Source organism: Meriones unguiculatus, chromosome 5, assembly GCF_030254825.1.
Source record: "Meriones unguiculatus strain TT.TT164.6M chromosome 5, Bangor_MerUng_6.1, whole genome shotgun sequence".
Classification (NCBI taxonomy): Eukaryota; Metazoa; Chordata; class Mammalia; order Rodentia; family Muridae; genus Meriones; species Meriones unguiculatus.
In genome coordinates this window covers 132638642-132655936 of record NC_083353.1, presented here as the reverse complement: position 1 = coordinate 132655936, position 17295 = coordinate 132638642, and the positions used below count along the sequence as shown (strand labels likewise).

At 51.0% G+C, this 17295-nt stretch overlaps 1 long non-coding RNA gene across 1 annotated transcript in view; it reads right to left on the bottom strand.

Moving 5' to 3' along the window:
- The window catches only part of LOC132654336 (uncharacterized), a 76199-nt gene extending 74040 nt beyond the window's left edge, over positions 1 to 2159 (bottom strand). The window contains exon 1 of the long non-coding RNA XR_009592036.1: positions 157 to 2159. This is a non-coding gene — a long non-coding RNA (uncharacterized LOC132654336). The remainder of the gene's footprint in view (positions 1 to 156) is intronic.
- Between the last annotated feature and the right edge of the window lie 15136 nt (positions 2160 to 17295).

Sequence of the window (17295 nt, the reverse complement as noted above, 5' to 3'; positions counted from 1 at the left end):
CCTCTGACCCTAGCCTATCAGGTCTCATCAGGACTGGCTGCCTTGTCCTCCTCTGTGGCCTGGTAAGGCTGCTCCCTATCAGGGGGAGGTGATAAAAGAGCCAGACACTGAGTTCATGTCAGAGACAGTCCCTGTTCCCCTTACTAGGGTACCTACCTGGACACTGAGCTGCCATGGGCTACATTTGTGCAGGGGTTCTAGGTTATCTCCATGCATGGTCCTTGGTTGGAGTATCAGTCTCAGAAAAGACCCCTGTGCCCAGATTTCTTGGTTCTGTTGCTCCCCTTGTGGAGCTCCTGTCCTCTCCAGGTACTTCTATCTCCCCCTTCTTTCATAAGATTCCCTGCACTCTGCCCAAAGTTTGGCTGTGAGTCTCAGCATCTGCTTTGATACCCTGCTGGGTAGAGTCTTTCAGAGGCCCTCTGTGGTAGGCTCCTGTCTTGTTCCTTATTTTCACCTTCTGATGTCTGTCCCATTTGCCTTTCTGACTGAAGATTGAACATCTTAACCAGGGTTCTCCTTCTTGCTTAGCTTCTTTAGGTGTATAGATTTTAGCATGTTTATCCTATATTATACATCTAGTATATACCGTGTGTGTCTTTCTGTTTCTGGGATAGCTCACCCAGGATGATCTTTTTTAATTCCCATCATTTGCCTGCAAATTTCATGATTTCCTTGTTTTTAATAGCTGAGTAGTATTCCATTGTGTAGATGTACCACCATTTCTGTATCCATTCCTCAGTTAAGGGGCATCCGGCTTCTGGCTATTACCAATAGAACTGCTATGAACACAGCTCTTGGCCTTGGGCCGACCTCGGGCTGCGGCTTACTGCAGGTTCTCCTAGTCTCCTCTGTGTTGATTTTCCTCTCAGCATCTTCAGGGACTCACATCGCACTCAGAGTAGCAATTGGCTGTGTCTTTATTCAGCTGGCTGCTCCAGAAGCTTTATTGTATCTGCAAACATCACTTGTAAATATCTGAAGGTTGCTATGGTCTCACTGGCGATGGCTCCTCGGGGAGAACAGGCGTAATTAAAGCAGGAGGGTTAGGGAAAAGCATTTAGTAAAAGGGCAGTCATTTTACTGAGAGGCCTGAGTGCACCCTGCCAGTTAAGAAGGGCTGTAATTTAATTTAATTCACGCTTGTTAAGATCTCTGGAGCTTTGTGCTTGAGCAGTAAATGTGGTAGAAATGTAATAGCTACACATCCAGGAGCAGGGAGGCTGACACCCCAGGTCCCCCAGGACCCAGGCATCCCTGAGGCACCGTCCATGGGAAGGGTTGTGCTGAGTGCGTCCGTCCTTTCAGATGCCATGTTTGCGAGCAACAACACGGGACGCCAGAGCTGCTCCACGGCAAGAGTAACTGGATCTCTCGGTGAAACACACCCAGAAAAAACCTTATTGCTCAACACATTCCTCAAAGCATCTTCAGAGGCCTTTAAAATTATATTCCAGGTCCTTGCTGCAGCCGCTGGCGCAGCTGGAAGCCGCGGGGTCGAGGGAAGGCCCGTGGTCCGGTCTCAGAAGCGGAGCTCCTGCCACAGCCATCTTCACTTTGTGGTCCTCACTCACAGGGTAGCTGGCTATGTTAATACATTTTCGGAAGTCCGTGGAGGGTTTGAGGTATTGCTACAGCATGTGTGACTCCTTGCCCTCCGTGGTACCCTGCTTGAGAAGAACGAGCGCCGGCTGCTCTCCCCTTTCGTGGGACGGGCTGTCCCGGGGTCCCTGGCCTAGCGAGGAGGGCTCAGTGGCTGCCGGGTTCGTGCCCCTGCGTCTTTGCTCGCTACTACTTTGCGGTGACCTACCTCAGCTGTGCAGTAACACCCTCCACCGCAACAGCCCAGGCCGGGGGCCAGCCGCGGGGACACGGGCCCGGGGCGCGGCCGCGCGAGAGCGTGGCCCCCCGCACGCAGCACCACAGCGGAGCGCCCACAAAAGCATGGCCGTGGCCCCCCGCACGCAGCACCACAGCGGAGCGCCCACAAAAGCATGGCCGTGGCCCCCGCACGCAGCACCACAGCGGAGCGCCCACAAAAGCATGGCCCAGGCCTGTGAGGAGCGTGACGCAGCACGCTAGGCTGGGCGGCGCCACGGTCGCCTTCCCTGACACGGAGGACTTCGGCACAGTGACCGCGAGGCCCCGAGGGGCTCCGGTCTGGCGTCTCTGATGCTGGCTGAGGAGAATTTGGCTCTTTAATGGCCGTCTAATGCGCATGTGCGAAGGCGGGGTCAATAACCGGGAATGGGTGGAGCCTAGCCGGGAGGAGGGTAGGCCACAGCCCCTGGCCCCGCCCTTCACGCCGCTTCCCGGCAGTGAAGAAGTGAGCAGCCTTGCTCCACAACAGGGCGGAGGGAGAGTGTCCCAGAGCCGCAGCCCCTGCAGCCCCGAACAGGCCTCTCCCCTTCCAGTTGATTCCTGACACTGTTAAGTATCTGAATGCCCTCACGATGACGCATTCATTCTAAAACTGCTCTGGATAAAACTCTGAGGCAAAAGTTTCCAGAAGAGCTTCCCCAGGGAAGCAAAATAATTAATTTTTTAGCACCATACCACGCATTTTCCCCAGCGTGAATCTATGTTCTGATTTCTTATATCAGTTATGCTTGGAAAAAAAATACCTGCATAAAATTACACCATCCATAACTGTTTTTAGGCATTGCCATAGTAAACACATTTTATTTTGTCTGATAGAATCCTCCCACCAAAAATATTTAATTCATTCTAGCACTTGTGATAAAAGGTGAAGAGACAGCCCTCAGAGTGAAAAAATTTCTTTGCCAACCATTCATCAGATCAGAGATGAATATAAAATGTTCCCAGTCACCCAATACAAAAATGGGGAAGTAAGTTTAGTAAACAGTTTTTAATTTAATTTAATGTTTATGTGTACAGATTTTTATTGCATATATGTCTTGCACCAGGTCTATGCCTGGTGCCCACAGAGAGCATTGGGTCCCTTGGGACTGAAGTTACAGACAATTGTAAGCCACCCTGTGGGTGCTGTAAATTGAGCCTGGGTCTTCTGGAGGAGTAGTTGGTTCTATTACATCAGTTATGCTTGGAAAAAATACCTGCATAAAATCATGCCATCCATAAGTGTTCATCCACCTCTCCAGTCCCCACACAGGCTTTAAAATAAAATGCAAATGACTACAAAATATTAAACTATTTAAAGATGTTAACATCTTTAGCTATTTGAGAGATGAAAATGAAAATGACTTTGAGATCCCACATTCCTCCAAGCAGAATGGCTATTCTCAGTTTAAAATGACAGTAAATGCTGGGAGGGTGACAGCAGGAATGTGAACTGTGCCACCACTAAAGACACAATGACCGTATGTCCTGGCTGTACCATTCCTGGCGATATAGCCAAGGGGATCTGCATTAACAGCCCATAGAAACAGCCTACACTTCCACAATTATTGTGACATTATTCAGAACAACCAAGGTGTGCAAGCAACTCAGATGCCCACCAGTGGATGAACAAATAAAGATCGATGCAGCATTAACACACAGTCAAGTTTACTCAGTCACAGGGAAGAATGAACTGTGTCCCTTCTGGAAAATGGGCAGAAGTGGAGATCACCATGTTAAGCAAAAGAAGCCATTCCTGAGAGACAAGTGTCACACGTTTTCTCTCACACGCAGAATCTAAATTGAAAAAGTACATACCTATGACATGGAAGTAGAAGGAAGTATGTAGGCAGACGAAGGAAGCGAGGATGGTAAGTGGGCTACACAGGCACGGTCCACTTTCTCTCAGATGTGGATTCCAGGTTGGTCTGTATCTGCAGAACGTAAAATCAGGGGGCTATTTGTGAAGAAATCAAAGACAAGAATAACCTCGCATGGCATTACTATTCTGTGTAGGGTCTTCCTTTATAACAGTGTCACACAGAGAGCACGGGGCCACGCGCTTCAGTTATCCCAGCGCTTGGCATGAAGAGGCAGCGTGATCACATGTTTGGGGCAATCACAGTAGTTTTGTCTCAAAACAACAAGACAGTTAAATCAACATATAGAGAATTGTTGGGTTATGTCTTTGAATGCTCGACATTTGTGTACCATCAACTCTTACCGTTTTCTTTTAGTTGTATCTAGTTTTGTTTCATACTTCACAGGCACAGCCAATATCAGAAGATTGCGTTTTCCTTGGGGAGATTTACCACACATGTCTTTATTGCTACCATCTGCTGCTGCTTTGCTAGGCTATTGACATGAACCAGGTGTTTGCAAATCGTCCTGTTTTTGCAAGAGGGGAATAATCTGTGTCCCAGGGTGTCTTGGGCCTTTGCCTCCCCCTCCGTACGTTTGTCTACACTGCATATTCTATTGCAGTATGTGTTACCTGTGCTCCCTGTATTCCTGGCTTCAGGTGAAATGGAAACATTTTTGCTCTCTTACTGGATACATTATTCAAAAATCTTGTTCTGCACAGATGTCACTGCTATCTTGTGGGAGCTCACAGTCAACACAGGTTTGAGAGGTTGGTACTGCGATGTTGTCACACCAAACTGCTACGTTTACACACAGACAAGGTCACACTTGTCGGTGCCTGGAGCTAGCTGAGCTGTCCCGTTCCTTTTGCATCTCACAAATGTTCCCTGGAAAGTGTGTTTTCTACTAAACACAGAATTAGGAGCAGCAGAAGGCACACGCTGGGATTGTGCTGGTGTATAAATCCTGAGCATGGAATTTCAGAGTCGTCTCTTGTGTAGTAAAAAGGTGGTCAGGACTGCACATCAGGGCAGACTCAGAACTAGTGAAAGAGAAGAATGGTTCTCACTTATCATGCAAACGAGTGCCAACCCTGTGCACGCCTGCTCACAATCTAAAGACCTACACAAACCTGTGCAAGCTAAGTGTGGCCCCCATGCACCTGGGGAGGTGCCAAACTGTGCCTTGGGAGTAGAAAAGTGAGCTCAGAATGACTGTTGCTCCTTTGAGGTCCGTTTTGGTCCTCTAGGGCAGGCACTTAGCATTTGCTCTCCGTCACAGCCAGACAACCGACAGGGGAGCAAAAGAAGCGAATGTGTTTGGCTTGCTTAGTCCACTTCAAGGTTTTATATTAAGGTCAATTTTAACTGTCTTCATTTGATAACCGTTGCATAAGGAGAAGGCAAAAGAGGTGGACAAATTTCCCCAAATTTCAGGTTCTTCATAGGAAAGTTTACCTTCCAAAATGGTTGGCCTTGTGAATGTAAAACTGAACCTCATTTAATTCTCTGATCACCTACTTGGCCAACTCCAATAGCTGGTGCTCAAGTGCCTGGAAGAGTGCCTATAAAAACACTCAAAATTGATTTTGCAGTTTCTGTGCCAAAGATCATGCATTAGTCATAAAAGTACTCTCTGACAGTCCATCAAAACCCATTCTCCTCCAGCTCTGCCCCGTCCTACCATGTTTAGCTAAGGGGTTTCTAGGTCCACACCAGCCTGGCTGCAGTTTAAGCTGAGTTAAGACCAGGTTCTCCAGAATCAGTGGTGTTTCAAGAGCATATACCAGAAGGAAAGCGGGAAGGACCAAGGAACAGTGAGCAAATGAGTGAACAGGGACATCAGGAGGAGGGCTTGTGTTGCCATGGAGTCTGAAGCTCCGCATGTCAGCAGGCTGTGACTTTATTGTGGCCTTACCGCAAAAGAAAGAGGTAGATGAGACAAATTCATTCTTAGAAAAGGCATTTCTAATGAACTTCAACTATGCCTGGGTTAGGGCAGGAAAAGACCACTGGGAAGTATTCAATGCTCGCAAATTTCTTTGCAAACCATCTCAGAGTGCAAACGGGAACAACTAGAGAGTGCTGCAGGACTCGGCAGAGGGAGGTGCGGCTGTGCTGAAGGCTTCATGGGCAAACAACATTTCAGACTGACCTCAAGAAACACAAACGAGCCTTCCAGACTGATAATGGAGGAGTAGACAGAACAGGAAACAGAGCATCTTGGGAGGCTTTAGGCTAGTCATGCAGCCTTAATCCAAAGCTATTGAGCTGTGCACGTGGGCATCAGATGCAGCCTGGTGAGCTGCCCTCATCCTGCCTGGCACCACACCGTGCCAGAGGCTCTACCTTCTCAACACAGCCTTGCTCTAGTTTGAGTCTAGTGTTGGAAACTTGGGGCTCACTTCCACTGGACATGAACCCTAACAGAGGATTTAGAGCCCAGCTCTTTTGTCTTTTCATCTTTTACATTCTGGCCATCATGTAAAACTTTAATTGCCATGTGCGCCCAAAGCACCAGGGCCAGCTAGATTGAAATCTTTTCAACCAGGAACTAAAATTGACCTCTTATCCTTACAAGTTGATTTTTTTTTTAAGTTTTTGCTGAGTATTGGAAAGCTGGCTGCCCCAGGCCCTCAGTCAACAACTGGCAAGAAACTATCTATCCCTCATTCACAGGAGAGCAAAGAGTAATTGCAGCTGTGCATGGCTGTAAGTGGTTGTCTGTTAGGTTTCAGTGAGAGGAGGCAGCTGGCCAGCACTTTGATTTCACTTTGGCAAGACCCTAAATAGAAGATCTGTTTAAAATGCACTGGAATCAAAATTCACAGTATGAGACAATAAATATGTAACATAGAGAAGCTGAGTCATTTCATAGAGAAACGAAATCAGAGCTTTCAGGGAACATAGAAGAGTTCAAACATTGCCTAGCTGTAGACAATACAATAGAGGGAAACAGAGGCAGGAAAAAACCAGGGGTCTGAGACATGATGTAGAAAATCTGAATTTACCCCACAGATCATGGTGGTCACTGAAGCTGGTTAAAGAAAAGGGTGATGGCAGGGGAGATGACAGCGAAGAGAATCAACTTAGATTTGCACTGGAATGGATCTAGCAAGTGTTTGTGGGGCGTTACCAATGGAGCCGAGGGCACAGCCAGACACTCTGAGAAGACACACAGTGACAGGCGATGTTCTGGAGAGTCCAGCGTTTAGCTCAGGTTAGAGTGAGCCAGAGAAGAGGAGGGGATTACAAGACAGGCAAACCTGGCACAGATCGCGGGAAGGAAGAAGGGCAGGAGCTTCAAAGGGCTGGACTGGGCGTTGCCAAGTGTGACTTGGAGGGTGAGTGGACGCTGAGGACATGCACCCGGTTTACCAATGGGAGGCACACTGCTGGCACACACTGGATCCAGTAGTCCAAAAGCCCTGGGGCAGGGAAGCGGGAGGGGGAATCCACGTTGCTCTGGCTTTTGTGAGGCGATAAGACCAATGGGAGCAGAGAGACACATTCACATCATTGTTTTTCAGAGAACTATGGCAGAGCTGAGCTATGGAGCCAATCCAGCTGTTCAGCAACAAAAGAGTGGAGAAGCATGTGAGGTACACACAGTGGTATTTGACCACTAGAGTTAAGTTCTGCTGCTGGTAGGAATCGGGCTACAGCTGGAGATGTCATAGTAAGACAACTAACACGTCAACCAGGAAGACAAATACTATGTTTTTGCTCATTTCCGGATTTCATATAAATACATAAAATCATGTGTGCATATATGACATGAAAATGGAAATGAAACTCTCTGAATAGCAAAGGGAACAGGAGAGGGAGAGAAAAGAGAGGGTTTGGAGACATGAGGGGGAATGTTCTCAACGCATGGTATATGCGTGAATAAACACTCAAAGGCACATCTTAAAATCAGTGAGAGACGGGAGGTGGAAGAAGACAGGCAAGTACAGGCTTTCACGGGGCTTTTAAGTGGCTGAGCAGCAAAAATTAAAAAATTAAGTGGGAAAGAATGAAAAATTAAAAAGTTCAAAGGCAATCTGGAAGACACATGTCCAGTGAAGGGCTCGTGTCCTAGTGATGTGAAAGCCCTTACAGTCCAGTCATGGAAAGAACCATCACCCAACTAAAAGTAACCAAGATATCCAAACAGACATTTTGCCAGAGAATTTATGCCAGCAGCCAAAAAGCACCCCAAATGATGCTGGACACCAAGCAAATCATTGTGGGGAAGCACTTTGTATGCGCCAGGAAATGGGTGGGGTCAGGGGTCAGAAAACAAACATCAGTCACATGGAGACACTACAACTTTCAAACACAACTGATGTTGATGGACTGGACTGCTGTTGGTGGTGATGGTGGTGGTGGAAGTTGTGGTAGTGGTGGTTGTGGTGATGGTGGTGGTGGTGATGGTGATGGTGGTTGTGGTGGTGATGGCGGTGTTGGTGATTATGGTGGTGGTGATGGTGGTGGTGGTGGTGGTGGTGGTGGTGGTGGTGATGGTAGTGATGGTGGTGATGGCACTGCTGTTGAGGAGGCTGATGGGCCTGTCAGCTGCAGCTGTGAAGAGTGCAGCCACTATGGAAGCAGCCTGACAACACTTTAGATAATTCCACACAGGATTATCATAGGACTCAGCCATTCCACTCAAGAGAAATGGAAACTTCTATCCAAACAGAAACATGACCTTGGGTGTCCCCACATCCTTGCTCAGAAAAGCGGAGGCTGGGAGCACTGTGAACACCTGCTGGCCCTCCGTAGGAATTAGGCACTCCCAGCTGCGGCAGAATGGAGGGATCTTTCCAGGACACATGCAGAGAGGGAGGCCACACTCTGAGATTCCCTTCGCAGGCAAGCCCAGCATGAGGAGGCAGACATAGAGGTGTCTGGACTGGTGAGGGGGACATTTCAAAGGATGGGGTTTGCCGGAGAAAGGGTCCTTGAAAATGTTCCAAAACCAACATGGTAGCAACCCATGAACTGAAAACCGTTGTATGACTGAACTGTTCGGTATATGAGTAATATCTGAATAAATCAGATTTTAGGAAAGACAGTTGAAAGGATTTACTGTAGCTGATCAAAAGCGAGCCATCCTCTGCTATGGGAGACCCCAGCACGTCTGTGCTCAGGAACGGGGGTGGGGGGTGGTGGCTTCGTGTGATGACTGACAGGAGATAACCGGCTCCCCAGGAAGGTCGGCTTTGCTCACCCTGTAAGATCTCCGACAGGATGCTCCAGCAAAAACACCTCAATGAAACGGACTCCTTTGAACATGAGACTGGTTTTCTCCTTTTGGAAAATTAATTTTTGAGCTACAAAAATTCTCCCAATGGTGATGGATAAATGAGGTGTTATTCTAACTAGAGAAATGATGGTTACCAAAAAGTGTCTTCTTACAAAATTATTTTTTATTTCTGAAACTTTGAGGGAAAATTTTTGGCTATGAAAAAAGAAAAGGGGAAAAATCAAATCTCATGATTCCCACATAGCTGCTAACCACATCTGGACTGCTTTTGGCTATAAAAAATCCAAGTTATCTTCCTAAACTTTTAACCAGAAGAGCTGCTGCCACTCCGAGTTTCAGCAGAATTAGCTTGTCGCCGTGTTTTCTCTTCCGGACTGGTACAGACATCCTGGCTCCTTTTACTTGCTGTCCACCGCAGCGAGTGAGGCTGCAGCACGGAGCTGGCCATAAGGACAGATGTCTCAACTTGGTAACCCTGTGCTGGCAAAGCCGCAGAGGAGCTGTGCGAATTTTGTTGGTTTCATGGTTTATTAAAATTCTCTGTATACAGATTAATTTCTGCTTGCTCAGTCGCTGCTGCTGTTTCACCTGCGTTTCCATAGAAACCGCAGCTGCGGAGGGCTTTGTTTGCAGAAGTACAGAGGTCTATCAAAATTGTTCCTAGGTTCCTAGGCGCCCCCCCCCCCCTTTTATTAAACTGGGATGATCCAGTTTCAAATAATCCCTCAGAAGTGCTCTTCACACAGGCTGTCCAGATGTCTTGGGTGAGGAGCTATCACACTTCTCAAAAAAGGGCAGGGACCTTTGGGAACTTGGCTGCAGCTCGGCCGTTAGGGGAAGCAAATTTCCAGTCCTTTGAGGACGACCAAGGGAAGCGGCCTGCTGGCCTCGGGTGTGAGAAGGGGCGGCTGCTGAGCCTTCCGCGTGAAGACGCCAGGAAAAATAGCTCCCTGGCTCTGGGAGCAGGCCGGAGCCTGCGAGGACGCCGCGGGCTGGACACAAGGCCGCGCCCTGGAGTGTCCTCCTGATTTGGATTGAAGCCTTGTGTCCAAAACACACAGTTTCCCCCAAATAAAAACAAACAGGATGAAGGCAGAGCAGAGGGAGGAAGAGCTCCACCGAAGCAGAGGCGGTGAGTTTGTGCACCGGCTCCAGCCTGGGACGCAAGCTGCGGAGTCACCGCCAGCATCCTTGCCAGCGGTGCTAGAACCCTTAGTTTGACAATTACGGCCCCAGGAGCTGAGTGACCATCCTAAGGCTCCGCCGCCTTCGCCTTGCCCCTCCCCACCCCAGCGATGCCATAGCCAGCATCGGAGGACGCCTCAGTCACAAAACTCAAAGCTCCGCTACTGGCCATCAGTGGGAAGACTGCCCCGAGCAGGCCCCTCCCGTTCCTACAGCAAGAGTCTGAACGCACAGCGAGCACACCCTCCCGGCCGCTGGTTCTTTGCTCTCTGGATCTCATTTTCTCTTCCTCTCCGTTTCTGTCTAATCGTCCGCTGGTTGATAACCTACCCATGACAGTTATCAGTACATAAGCTGGGTCTCTGTGGGATTTCAGACAGGATGAGGCATCACCCTGTTTGCAGAAAACTCCCAGCTTACTGGCACAGACAAGGCCTGAGAGCGGTGATTTACTGTGGGTTTCCAGGGACTTCATTCTGCCGTTGCTCAGGGCCTACTGATGTCTGCAGAGTGACAGTTACGGTGCCAGACCCTGGGGGAACAGCTAACTGGCGAGTGGAAAGGCTTCCTGCTCCCGGGGTGTGGTCTAGAGGAAGAAGTAGGGTGGTGATGAAATAAATTCAAAACCGAGCTTTTATCCAGCGTAAGGGTGAGAGAGAATCCTACAGAGGATTCCCAGCAGGCAGTGGGAGCACGGGGGAGCCAGCCAGTTAGGTCCCGGAAGGTCTGGGTGTTTGCTCTGGGCTGGAAAGTTGCCTCTGATAGAGCACACACAGGGTGTGAGGCCAAGAACCTCGTTAGGCAGAGGGGGTAGTCAAACGAGTTAGAAAAACGCACAGTGCTCAGTTAAACGACCCCAGAGCTCACCACCAGCAGGGCGCGACCGGGGCGCTGCCAGGTGACACAGGGGGCGGCGAGATGCGAGCCACTGCTCACCCGCTTCTCCCACCGAGATGGCTTCAGGGGAAGAGCGGGCGCGAGAATGAAGAGGGGCAGCCGCCGTGGCCATTCTCCATGGAAGACGGGCAAGTCACAGTCCTCACTGCTGTCCTCGCGGGAAAGAGGAAGGGCCACGGCTGTCGGGGGCGTCTTTCTGTCACTGCGGCAAACACAGAAGAAGAGAGGCAGGACTCACTCTGGCTGGTTCCGTGTCTGTGATCCCGAATGCGGCCCAGCGCCCTGGAGGGTCAGGGGTGGAGCAGGAAGACAGGAAGTGAGGTCCCGAACGAGGCCGAGTGTCATGGAGGGTCAGGGGTGGAGCAGGCTCCCCTCAGACAAGGTCCGTCTTTGCACAGCGTCCTCTCACATCTGTCAGGGTTGTGCCTTCCAACCACGCCTCTCCTCAACAGTCTTGTCCAAGAGTCTTTCACAGGGAGCCCTCGGGAAGGGGACCTTCATATCCGAGTGACCCAGGGCAGCCTCTTCGGAAGGTGGGAGCCTGTTCCTTTCCCGCACCGTTACTGTATGCTAACGAAACACCTTGGGCTGTCCTCAGAAGCTGAGATGGCTGGCAGGTTCCCCAGCAGAAATGAGAGGCATCACATGGAGTAAACGGACCGCAGAGGAGGCTCCTGCGGAACGCGGCTCCCAGGCCCACGCGGTGGAGGGCCGCAGGCCGCCTAAGGCCACTCCGGGGCTTCCACGTCCCCCGCAGCCTCCCGGGTGGCCGGCGCGCACAGGGCGCACACGGCGTGCACACGTAAGGAGGTAAATACTTAGGCACACACAAATGCACACATCTTTAGGATGGGTTAGTAGGCGGATGTGAGAGTCCTGTGTGGAAGCAGACAGACCGATCCACCTGCCCGCGTGCCCGGCGCTGCGGACTCTGCGAGGAGGGAGCGGCACCTCCAGCAGCGCGGGAGCAGCGTCCAGAGACGGAGCCAGCGCTGGCCGCATCCGCTTCCCAGGCCGAGCTCTCGGCTCCTCCAGGGGCGGATCGCCCTTCCCAAGGCCGGTGTTGGTTAGGAGAGGCCTGTCCCCTCGCAGGGCTTGCCGGGGCCCACGGCCTTCTGCGGTGAGCAGCGGGCAGCGGACAGACTTCCTCCTGTGCGAGAGAAAAATCTAAGACCTTGCCGGGGAAGGAACGAGGAGTTGAGCCGAGCCTCTGGGAAAGACCTCGTTCCAAGGCAGAGGGTGGCCAAAGAGCACTGCCGGGGTCAAAGCCCATCAGCCTGGGGGAAGACACGGCAGCTCAGCTGTCTCGCTGCCTCCAGTATGTTCGTGATGTGTGGGGAGGGGGCGAGGTGTGGGAAGGGTCTGGACCAGTGGGCAGCGCAGAGAGGCAGCCTGGGGTGACCGTAGCCAGAAAATTCAGCTCCATGGCCTAGGACGGGCAGACGTTTTAAACCCTTGGTGTTCAAGGGCTGACAGGGATCCCAGGGTGAGGTCTGCAGGGAATCTGCGCCGTGCAGCGCATCCCGAGGCAGAGACAGCAGAGGGCGCTGCAGAGGACACGGAAGGGCAGAGAATCAAGGCCAGCTGACAGCTGGAAACTGTCGCCCGCACCCCCCCCCCCCATCTGTGTCCCCTCCAGGCCCCTGCGCAGACGCCCCGAGCCACAGCGGCCTGCCCTTCTGCATACACAAGCGCTCGCTGCAATCACTGTCCGGCCCTCCTGTCCTTCGGAAGGGCTGGCTGTGGACAAGTTACCCTCCGGGAAAATCAGCCTCAGGGAGACTTATGCAGCCGTGTCCCTGCCGCCACAGGCTCCGGAGCGCAGCTGCTCCGCCGGGTCGCCTACCTCCTCCAGTGACCTCCTCCGGTATTTGCAAGCACAATGCTCGCTGCAGCTATGGCTGTCAGGAAACCCATGCTGCTTTGACACGCTGTTGAGAAATGGGTGACAGCCAGCCTGTTTCCTCGGTTATCTTCAATGAGTGTGCCCAGGCCTCTCTCGTGGGTTGGCTTTTTGACCCCTGTGGAAGCATTTTCCTCTGTTGGTAAAGGTAGTGACAGAAAAAGTCTTTGTTCCTATGGGACAGAAGAGGACGTGGTGAGCGTTTGGAGGAGGGGTTTAAACCAGGGCAGATTCTTGGGCTAAGGGGAAGGAGAGCCGGCATTAGAGGACCAGCACTGGGAGCCGAGGGTCAGCTGGCCGCATGCTGGGGTGGGTGAAGATGGCTGCCTGGTGGGGTCTTTCACAGAAATCCGCTTTCCCCTCAGTTAACACAGAAAACCGTCTTCTGGGAGTCTTTCCTTTTGTTTAGGGAATCCAGAAGCTTCTACCAAAGATGCCGAAAGTTATGCTGTCTGGCAGGACACTGACTTCTGTCAAGAAACAGAACAGGTTCAGGGGGAGGCAGCGCAGTCTAATTTGAGAGAGAATTGGGGGCCTGGGACAGAGAAGGCACTGGTGTGGTGGTGTGTTCGGTGCCGGGAGATCAGGCTAACTAGCAAGCATAACCAAACCCATGAGCCCCAGGCTCAGCAAAAGACCCTGCCTCAATAGAGTAAGGTAAACAACACCTGAAGAATAACCCACACGTGCGCACACGCACACACTTCAAACAAAAGGACATGTTCCAACACGGGTAGTCATTCGTTATTTTGAGAACAAATCCCTTCTCATTTTTGTGGCTCATTCTTTAAAGGACACACCTGTGTCAGGAGCTGTCCTCAGTGTAACTGTTTCTCTTGTGGGTTGATTTAATATGGCAGTTCTATTATAGTTTTCAGTTCCCAAGGTCGTGTAAGGATGGTGACGTAGTTGCTTGCTTTCATCTCTGAGTCCTGAAATCAGTGCCTCAGCTTTGCTGGTCATATCCAAGTGGCACTGTTGGCATGCCGACAGACAGTGGAGTGGCCGGTTCATCAGCGATCAGGACTTAGTTTATACGGACTGAGCAGAGAGCTGAAAACTAAAGCAAATTAGTGACTACAGCAAGTTTTCTCTCCAACTTACTTTCTGCATTATGGCAACTCTATGCTTTTCAGTTAGTGAAAAGAAGATGGAAAGTCATATAGAGAGGAATAGTAATGCAAGGGTTGATTTAGAGTGACCTTCTTAACTACGCTAATCAAACTAGGAATGCGCGTAAGAGGTGAGGGGAAGAAACAACCCCCGAGACGGGCTCGCAGGAAGGATGGAAGCTGGCTACTGCAGGGAAAGGCAGCATTGCACAGGAGGGTCGGAAATGTTTCCTTTTCAAGAGACAAGGCTCCCCCAGGCTGACCTGGGCGCTTCGCTGGACGTGGGGCAGCGCTCTGTCCCAGACTCTGCATTCCTCTTCTCAGAAGGACTTGTACAGATGGTCCCTGACCACCTCACTCCAGGGCTAACCTGTGTGAGGCTGGCATGGACCTGGAGCCGCATGGACAGCTGTGCCTGGCCCAGATGCCCAGTGTCGGAGGCCTGGGAGGTTTCCACCCATGCAGGGGAGACGCTTGCAGCAGAAGTCCTGTTCCCCCAGCGCTCACCTCTACAAGCAGTAGATGCGCTCACACTTCTGGCTCCTTTTCACACTCGTGTGCCAGCTGGAGAAAGCTGAGGCCTCTGTGGGAAATGAATCCCCAATGAAAATCCAGCCTGAGGCAGCCTGACTCCGTCTGCACGCAGAAGTCTCCTGTCTCTTTATTTATACAATGATATGTCCCATCCCATTGTCTTGTTACTGTGTGAGCCAGAGCCCTGGGCCATTGTCTAAATAAGCCAAATATATGGATTAAATATCAGTACCACAGCGTAATTAGATAATGAACACCCCACCAGATAAGATGATTCCGGCAGGGACAAAGCGAAGGCCACGGGATCAGAATGTTGCAGGAGTGCTGGTTTTCTTTTTTTTTAATTCTTACCAGAGATTGTAGGTGCCGCAATTGTGTGGAATGTATCAGTCATTCATCCCCCCACCTCGCTGACTCCCATGCAGCAAGCATCATGGTAAAGTGCTGGAGACACAAGATACCAGACTCAGTCCCTCGTTTTAAGAGTAGTGATTGCAGGTGGGAGCGTGTATGTAAGCAGTTGAATACAGTAACCACCCAGCACGGGCAGGTGGGAGTGAGGAGGGTGCTGTCCTCTGCTCTGGCTGTCGCCATCTTCCTCTGAGGAGGCAACAGTCGAGAGATCATTTTGAGAGGAGCAGTTCACCGGCTGGAGGGAGGGCACTGCTCTGCTGACGGGAAGACGCAAGGGCAGCTCACCAGAGAGCTCCGCGTGACGAGAAAAAGCCGTGGGCGCAGGGCTGGCGGAGCGAGGCGGGGCGGGTGGTCAGGAAGAGCCGTGGGAGAGGTGGTGGGCAGGTAAGGGCCCTTTCTGCTTCTGTAGAGGACCTGAGCTGAGTTCCCACAACCCACATGTGCCTCACAACTTCACTCACTCCACTTCCACAGAAGCCGGCGCCATCTCTGACCCCCACGAGCACCAGGCACGCATGTGGTACACATACATGCGTGCTTGCATACATACTACAGGCAAAATCGTTATACCTATAAAATAAGGTAAATACATTTCTAAGAATTTTAGAAATCCAGGGCTTGACATTTCTTGTTCAAGATTTTCCATCTGGTTATATTTTTGCTATTCCTCCACTTCTTCATGGTAGAGACACATGCATAACTGTGCCTCTATAGGTTAAGGCATATAGGCTGGAGAAGGGGTCCAAGAAAGGATAAAGAGGGATGGGAAGACTGCTTCCTCACGGAGCTCCTACAGGGATGACTAGAGCATAAGCCAAGATGGCTGCAGGAAAGACAAAGAGGAAGGGTTCAGAGTGTGTGGCCTGGCACAGAGCTGGGAAGCTCGTGACGGCATCCAGTGTTGGACGGCAAACCACACTGTAAGGATTTCTGGCTAAGTAAGCCACAGCCATGCGTTGTGCTGGGACTTGGGGCTGAGCAAGCTGAGGAGACTGCAGTGAGCTCCTTCTGGGACGTGTCAAGGGTGGAGACTCTTCTTACAGGGCACACGGGGAAACACAAAGTAGAGTTTGCCAAGGCCAGGGCAACCGGAAACGTTCTTTTGGTGGCCATGAGGGTGCAAGAAAGCACTGAGGCTGAGTGCCGGTGAAATCATCCGGCAAGACCATAAGAATGCATCTACAGCTGTGGGAAGGAAAACAGCAGAAGAGCCAAGTGGGGCAGCTTCTGAGGGAAGACGTAGAAAGAAGCTGAACAGGGTGAGTGTGCAATCAGACAGGATAAACCAGGGCAGGGTGGCTCAGTGGTTAAGAGCACTTGCTGCTCTTGCAGAGGGCCAGAGTTTAGTTACTATCACATGGTGGCTCACATCTGCCTGTAACTCCAGCTCCAGGGATCTGGTACCTTCTTCTGGCCTCCTTGAGTACCTATACACAAGACACACACACACACACACACACACGCACACGCACACGCACACGCACACACACAGTGAGAGAGGGGGCACACATATGCACATAAATAAAAATAATGGATCTTTAAAGAAGATACCAAATTGCCCAAAGAAATCACGTGAAGACAGAAGCCTCTTCTGAACTTGGTAATGACTGGCTGTCTCAACAAACCCAGTTTCATTGCAAGGACAGAGCAGAAGGGAAATGGCAGTGGGTTAAGAAAACGGGACATAAAGTTTGTGTGTGCCCCCTCCCCCCAACAGTGACAGCCCAAACACGAAGCCATCACAGAGAACTCTGAAAGCTTGTCAGGGATGCTGAAACGCAGCTCTTCACAGCTGACACTTCTGGTGGGATTGTGGGGAAGGACTGCCCCCTGGGAGGCTGGCATGCTCCAGGGGGTACAAATTGGACTTGTTTGTGGTGGGTGGGGGTGTCACAGTGGCGGGGAGTCGGGCATGAGAGAGCTGGGAAGCCGGTGTGATCACTGTGTATGAACTGAAGTCCTCAAAGAAGCAATAAAAATATTATTTTGAAAAAAGTGAAGGGATGGCGGGGGACACAAAAATCAATGATTTCTGGAAAGAGTAAAGAGAAGAGGAATGGTTGGCAAGTTTAGAGACAGCCAGGAGGCTACCCAGAAAGGAGGGCCCCAAGGATCTGAGTGAGAAGAGCGGTTGCAGAGGCCGCCTGGACACTCTGTGGTTGACACTCCCATCGTTAACAGCATCTGGCCCAGCCTAACGGCAGCTTTTCGGGGGACAGGAGAGTGGCCAGCGCTGGACAAATCTGTAGTGGAATCTGCCTGGGTGGGGACATGGGCTTT